The sequence below is a fragment of the Equus quagga genome, chromosome 11 (assembly GCF_021613505.1).
Source record: "Equus quagga isolate Etosha38 chromosome 11, UCLA_HA_Equagga_1.0, whole genome shotgun sequence".
Taxonomy (NCBI): Eukaryota; Metazoa; Chordata; class Mammalia; order Perissodactyla; family Equidae; genus Equus; species Equus quagga.
Genome location: NC_060277.1, coordinates 60,545,105 through 60,553,032, shown reverse-complemented (window position 1 = coordinate 60,553,032; position 7,928 = coordinate 60,545,105).

Sequence of the window (7,928 nt, the reverse complement as noted above, 5' to 3'; positions counted from 1 at the left end):
CTGTGGCCAACATCATCAGCATCTCCTATGAGACCCTGGGGTAGAAGCAAGAGCAACATCCAGGCTTCAAATAAAATAATGCCCCTTAAGTCCCAGACAGCTGTCCCCTTCGTTATGTGGGTTTTCAGACTGCGAGGTTGGGGCTGTCTTTCCGATGTGTCACTTCTTCATCTCTAGGGACTGTAATAACCATCTCTGGCTCCCGCATAAACGGCTGTGAGCTCCCTATGTGTACAAGTCTTATCTTCTTATCATTGCCTCCCTTTGTCTGTCACGTTGATTTATATGGAGACTGGTGCTTGAGAAATGTCGCATCCAGAGCTTGAGAGGTGGTCTTAGTGGGAATGGGGTTTCTTGATAGTATGCTAAGCTGAGCGGTGGGAAGAAAGCATGGCATTTGTGGGTAGAAAACAGAACTGGCTGTTAATGTTGGCTCAACCACTAACTTATTGTCAGATTTGGGGAAGATTATTCACAATTCCTAGACTGTTTTCCTCCAGTATAAAGTGAGGAAGACAGACTAGATGCTCTCCGGAGTCTCCTCCAGTGTGAACCCTCATGTCTACTCCTCATTTGTCTAACGACAATTGTTCCTATTATATTTATGGGGCATTCACTCTGTACACGCTCCGTCTATTCATCACAGCACCCTGCAGTGTGGGGAGCATTATCCCACTTTACACATAATATTTAGAGGCGAAGAAATTAAGTAACTTGCTCAAGTTCACACAACGGGTAAGGGGCAGAATTGAGATCCAAATTCAGATTGCCTGAGCCGGAAGTTCCCTCCACTTTGCCATGCTGCCCCAAACTTATGATGAGAAATGAAAAGGATTGGGAGGGGCACTGTTACGAAGGGACCTTACAAGTCAGTCCTCGTCCACTGTCTCTGCAGCCCCCATCTTGCTCAGCAGTTTCATCTACAACCTCAGCCTCTGCTTTGATCACTTCTAGGAGCGGAAAGGTCATCCCTCTTCACATAGCTCCATTGGGGCCAGTTCTAATTATTGAGCTGTGTTCTTCCCAGAATCTTTCCCATCTTCTACTTCCAGGCCTTGGTCAGCTCTCTGGGGCCTCTTCTTTGTGAAATGTCCTCCTGCCAGTGGATGGGATTAGAGTTGCACAGGGGGTCAGAGCGTGAGAGCACCTGAGCTCTGCCTGGCTTTCTAGGCTATTTTTAACCAAAGGGTCTTGGGCCGAAGCAGATCTCTCTGGAAACAGAAGTGTTCCACTGATGTCTCTGTGAGAGGATTCCTGGCACGTAGGATGGCCTAACCTTCCTCAGTGTCTGGTTCTCTGCAGAAGGGAATTACTTCCTAGTTGTGCCAAAGCATTAAGCTTCCTAGCTGAGTGCATTGAGACCCATTTTCCTGGGCTCAAATCTCTTTTTGAAAGTGGCACATGCATGCACAGCAGCCTTGCAGTGTGTCCCCAGCATGCCTTTTATTGCTAAGTGACACTGACGTCAGATTTTGTGCTCATGAAAGCATCAGAGCAGCCCACGCCTTCCTGTGCCACTTTCGTTCCAACCGTGGTATCCTGTGTTTGCTTCTGTGTTTCCTGTGTGTTTAAGGCCTCTCTGCCTTCCCAGGGGGCAGAGCACTGGCTTCCGAGGCGAGCTTCAGGCTGGAGCTGAACCGGAGGAAAAGCAGCGGCTTGAACACCCCCAGGGACCACTGCTCAGAATAACTGAATGATGCCAGTTTGCTGAACTCCAGACAGAGCTCAACTGGGGCCATCAAAATGTTTCTCTCTCCAAAGAGTGATGGAGAAGGGTGTGGCTCTGCATACCTTTGTCTGGATGAAAGTTGGGAGATACACCCTCATTTGCAAAAGTTAATTGAATTTCTGTTAAAATTTAAAAGTAGGGCCTATAAAATGATATAAGAGAACAGGGAACTTTACAACTTTCAGAAAGACTCATTATTTAAGTCTGCAGGTGTGCTCACAGTCCAGAAGACTCCTTAGGACTTCTTTACTGTCTCCCGTGTTGCCCTTGCAGCCAGGGCCCGGGCTGGCCTGTGGGGGCCGATGGGGTCCTCCCTCGCTCTTGCTTCCTCTTCCCCTTTGCCAATCTCGTCTTTCTTTTCCAAGCTGTTGGACCTTGAATATGTTTTGACAAGTCCCATTTCATCCTGAATCTTCTGTTGCTCACTCTGTGGCACCCACAAGGCAAAAAACCTCTCTTGCTTATCCTGACCTCTTCTCACAGCATCACTGAGAAGTGATGCTATTCTATAGACACTATCCTGGAAGGTCCAAGGAGGGAGATGGGGAGAGGCAGACAGAGTTTCCCCTCCTGTCGTATATATGTATTTCCAGAAAAGATGGTAGGACACCAAAATAAAGGGGAGGAAGTACTGGCCAGAAGGAGTAAGTTCAGAGAAAATATGATTCCTAAGGGAAGACCTCAAAGTCTGCTTGGAAACTCGGTCTTGTGGACCAGAGACTGGACCACAGAAAGGCAGGGAATGATATCCATGTATCTGCCCAGGCCGGGTCCATGCGTTCCCCAGGCCTCCGCTGGAGGAAGTCTCAAGACTCACATTACACCTGGCTCCATTGGGGCTTCTGGTCATGACGAAAACAGTCCTTCTACTCTTTCACCGCAACCAAGTCCATTTTCCTCAGCTCCTTTTGAAAATGCAATAACAGGTCCTCCAAAGTCACTCTTCTCACTTTTTACTTCATGTAAAGGGCAGGAGCTTCCGGCTTTGGACCCTTCATTTTTGCCCACTTTTAACTCAGAAAATCTCCTTCCCTACTGCTGCCTTCTCCCCCTTTTGGGGTCACAGGAAGTGCTCCCGCTTTCCAAAGCCAGCCCCTCCATCTGAGCCCCAACACACACCTGTAACTAATGCCGACTTCTCTCTGGCTGACAGCTTTACCTGCTCTTCTCCCTGGCTTCTGACTTGGGACCTTAGAAAAGTACAATTCCCTCTACCTTGGGCCGGGGCCATCCGATTTTCACACCATTGTCTTTGCTGGATTCCATTCTTTCTTCTTCTCCAACCTTCTCATCGTTAATTCACTGTAGTGAGGGACTCATCTCATAGAAGTCCCTGTCCCTTCCTTTAAGTAGCTAAGGCTCCATTTATACTTGGTAAAGATTTTTTAGTTAGAGGAAATAAAAATCCATATTGTCACCACCAGAGATAGCAGAGTAACATTTTTTTCACTTCCAATCGTTATCTGCAGTTATGTGTTTAACATTTATGTTCATACAATAATATTTATTGTTCATACAATTTCGTATCCTTTTTTTCTTAATGTCATCATGAAATCTCTTTCTTGTATGTCAACAAAATCTCATTATCATTTAATTTTCTAGCTATTCTCTTTTCTTATTCTCTAGAACCTCCAAGATATACTATATCTTAAGGTACTATAGTATATGTAAGATATACTATATATGTCTATGTATAGTAGATATATGTACGTATATTTCTTTTTTTTAATTGTGGAATTTTCCTCCTCATGTGATGTTACAGATGAACCAATGCAAATCATTTAAGAAATAAATCTGTAAATATAAATGCACTCTGACCATCTAGTTTATATTTTAAAGCTGCTTAAGAGAATTTTCCTAAATTTTTAGTGTTTGATAGTAGAGTTGTTAGGATGTCTCTGGCAAGATGTTCCACTCAGTGTCACATACAAGGTATGTCGTGTGACTTTGGACAAGTCACTTATTCTCTTTCTCCAGTGATGTTGACTCGACGGGGTGGAGAATGCCAAGAAATTGATACTGGTCTTGGTGTAGGGAGGCTGGGTGAACATCCCTAAGGAAGAAAGCAATGAGGTTCAGGAATAACCAAACAAATTCAGCCCTTAATAATTTCCCAACACAGCACACAAAAAAGCTTGGAAAGGAGTCTTCTTCCCCTGTGATAAAGCAAGAATTGTTTCCTCAACGGGTTTATGGGAACTTGACTGTTGAAGAAGCTTATTTCTTTATAGATTGTTGTTATTAATACAGATTGACCGAGGGCTAGGAATTTGGAGAATATCGTGCTTCGGGTAACACATTAAAACATAAATTGCGCCCACGCGCTAAGCAGAACATGAGTAGTAGAGACAATCCAAGAGCCTTGAGCTAGATGTCAGGAGACTTGGGGTTTAGCTCTGGCTCTGAAAGTAACTGAATGAGCTTAACCTCACCTGCTAAAGGATGGGGTTGTGCAGTGATTTCCAGACTGTTTGCAGTTTCAGTGGTTGTTGCTGTTACTATTCTTAATTAACACTCACGACTCTTGATTAAGTGTCAGGAATCATACTGGGTTCTCTGCTTGACTGACTTATTTGATTTTCACCTTACCCTCGGGAAGAAAGACTCACTATCTCAATCTGAGAGGGAAGGAAATTCAGGCTTAAAGAAATTAAATGGGGCCAGCCCTGTGGCCGAGTGGTTAAGTTCGTGCGCTCAGCTTCCTCAGCCCAGGGTTTCGCTGGTTCGGATCCTGCGCAGGGACATGGCACCGCTCATCAGGCCATGCTGAGGCGGTGTCCCACATAGCACAACCATAAGCACTTACAACTAGAATCTACAACTATGTACTAGGGGCCTTTGCGGGGAAGAAGAAGGAAAAAAAACAAAAGAAGGTTGGCAATAATTGTTAGCTCAGGTGCCAATCTTTAAAAAAAAAAAAAGTTAAGTAACTTGCTCAGTGTCCCACAGCTAATACATATTAGCTCTGAGACTCAAGTTCAGGTCTCCCTGCCTCCAGATCTACGAGGTAGACCCGTCATAGCTGCCACTGAATGGTGGTCTTGCTGAAGGCTGGAGCTATGGGGGAGGCAAGCTTGATGGAGGAGCTGCGGGCAGGGGATGAATCCTGAAGAAAGGCAGCATTTAGGTTAGCAAGGAAGAGGAGAGCCCCAGAGGTGAGGGCACTGCATGAACAAACAGAGAGTGATCCTTTGGTTTGGTGATTAACAAATAACTCCTATGGATAGCTGGCATGTCTTTGACACGAATTTGGCACTTTTGGAATGCCTGATGAATGAACGAGCAAACGAATGAATGAAGCGGTAGATGGAAAGACATGTGAAGTCTGTGATATATTAACCTTGGACCTAGGGGGAGCAGCCTGCAAATCTCAAAACTAGATTAGACGAGAGCATCAGTGGAGAAGACCGACAGATTTTTCACGTCCGGTAAATGCTCTGAGTGTTTGTTGCAGTCAGGCTGCGATCCCTACTTGTCCATCTCTGATAAGGCGTCTGTTCCAATGGAGTTTGGACCTGGATTCTCCCTCACCGTGAATACAGTATCAAATACTTCTCTATGACAGTGAAAACAAATCATGGGCAATGGGCACAGCTCAGCTATGGGACAGCACCTTTTTTCTTTTCAAGTAGCCAGTTGGGATCAATCAAAGTGACAAGCCAACTCCATGTGGGTGGCCACTAGACCATTCCTTGGGGCACAGATGTTTGCCAGAGGCTGACATGTGATTTGGGGGCAGAGTGGGGGAGCTGCAAAAAGCTTTTCAAGTGAGCGGAACCTGAGTCGGCATCCTGAAAGCCCACAGGCCTCGGTGAACGCAGAGCAAGTTACTTTCTTCCTGAGGAGGTCAGTAAAACTTGTAGCAGTGCCAAATTGCCGCCACACTGTAATTCTTTCCCGGGATCACCTGTTACCTACAGGTAACGTTAGCCAGATGGTTCGCGCCAGGTGGGCTCCGAGGGAGAATAGGAACATGGCCTCTTGGCCAGCCAGGTGGGTGGGTGGAGAGGTGCCCAGTGTATGAAACTTGAAATGCCAGTGAAACTGGTATATGGCTTCTGTTCTCCCTGTGCCATCTAGAGGAGCCTGTAGCGCGGTCATAACCAGCCGTGGCATCGTCCAGACGGCCCTGAGCACCTGGCCTGGGCAGCCCTACTCGGTTCTTCTCCAATTTTCTTCGTTTAGGTTTTCCACTGACTGCAGAGCAGGAAGGAGGAGCCAGGGGACAATGTGAGAGGAACTCGATCCCCAGGGTGAGACCTGCTATTTTCAGTGCTGCATGTCAAGAGAAGAGGATCCGATCCCCAGCAGAACAGGGTTTTCATATCTTTTATATTGATTTTTTTTCTCCGATCATAATAATGATAGATACTTTCTGCAGAAAATTTAGAAGATTAGGAAACACATAAATAAATAATTAAAATGTATCCACAATCCCACTACAGAGACAACAACGTGGTTAAATTTTAACAGTATTTTCTAACAGACCTATATAAGAGCATATGTGTGTGAGTGTGTGTATGCACACACCCACATGTATATAAACACATTTGTTCCCTTTTTTGCCGAATGGGAATTGTGTTGTGTATTTATATACTGCTTTTTCCAGTTAATATTATTCTATGAACATTTTCCCATGCCATTGAACATTCCTCAGGATCAATAATTTTAAATGACTGTCACAGATCCTATAAATATACTAGCGTTTATTTAAGCGCTTCCATATCCCCCAACATTCAGGATGCCTTTTTCTTCCTTATAAGTCATGAGGCAATGACTACCCTTGGATATTCATCTTCACGCATATATTTGGTTATTTGGTTTCCTGAAACTTTCTCGGTTCCCAGAATCCTGTATAGCGGGAGACACTTTCATCGCCGCTTAAACACCGTTTGGGGTCTGGTTTTAATTATGGGGCCTCATGCATATGGAGATGGGAGTGACGCTTTAGGAGAGAAAATATAAACCTTTGCAACGCTGGTGGTGACGCAGAGGTCCAGGCAAAGCCGCTGTGGAGCGCAATAGTCAGGCCGAGCTCCAGTCGCTTTTTCCTCTCTCCAGTCAGGAAAGGAAGGCGGAGCCCCCCGTCCTCCCGTCTGTCCGCTCTTGCTGTCTGTCTCACAGGAGCCCAGCAGGCAGCAGGGCGCCTTGCCTCCGCTGGTCCTTCCTCCAGCAGCCCTCAGCGGCCTCCCCAGCAGCCTCCACTTGGCTTGGTGCTCAGGTGAAAAGCTGCTCGTCCTTCGGTTTTGTCCAAGGACGGTGGCTTAGATCCTGTTTTCTGTCTTGGCCACCCAGGAGGCCAGACAACGGCACTGTGATGTGTTCTGCTGACGCAAACGCTCTCAGATCAGAAGCTGGGAAGGCAGTGGTGACCCTGAGACAGAAACCTCACTTGGTGCAGACCCCGTGGCAGCGTCTCCCGGGTGCAGGGCATCACCGCCGGCATCTCCGAACCCCGCCTGTCCGCGGATGAGGGCTCTTCTCAGCTTTGTGGGATTTTCTTCTATTTCTTTGGTAATTTCTTCATATCAATTTTCCATCCTCTTTCTTCTGGGTGCTGGGCCTCCTGAATTAATCTTGTCTCTTTTCTTTCTTTCCCTTTTTTTTCTTTCTTGCTTTTTTCTTCATATTTTTGGAGGCTTCCTCAGATACGTACTTATACCTCCTATTGAACTTTAAATTTATACTTTCCTATTTACACTTTTCGGGAGCTCTTTCTTGTTCTTTGATTCCTTCATTGTATAGCATTCGATTCTTGCTTTAAGAATGCAATGCCGTCTCAATTTCCCTAAGCCTAATCTTAGGAGGGGTGTGTGTGTGTTTCAAGTTTTATTCAATTCTAAAAAATTATTTCTATTTCCTTTGGAGTCAGTTTTCTGTTTGCGTGCCTGTCCTCTGTCACACTGTGTGTGTTTCCTAACTGCCTGCTAGATCTTCATGTCTGTTCATTCGTCAGGATTAGGGTCTAGGGAGGCTGTCTGGGATTTTGCTCGCGGGGGGCTTCCGTTCAGCACATGTGGGCGAGGAGCTGGGGCTCCACCAGAGGCCAGAAAAAGTTATACTCCCAGGGCCAAGCCTCACCTTGTCCTCATTCTCCCCATTTTTAGTCTTGGAGAAAATGCTTGAGTACTTGCTACTCTTCAGGGAATGGAGAAGGTGGTCACACACCTTTAGTTACTCCCCTGTGGCAGCCCCAGGC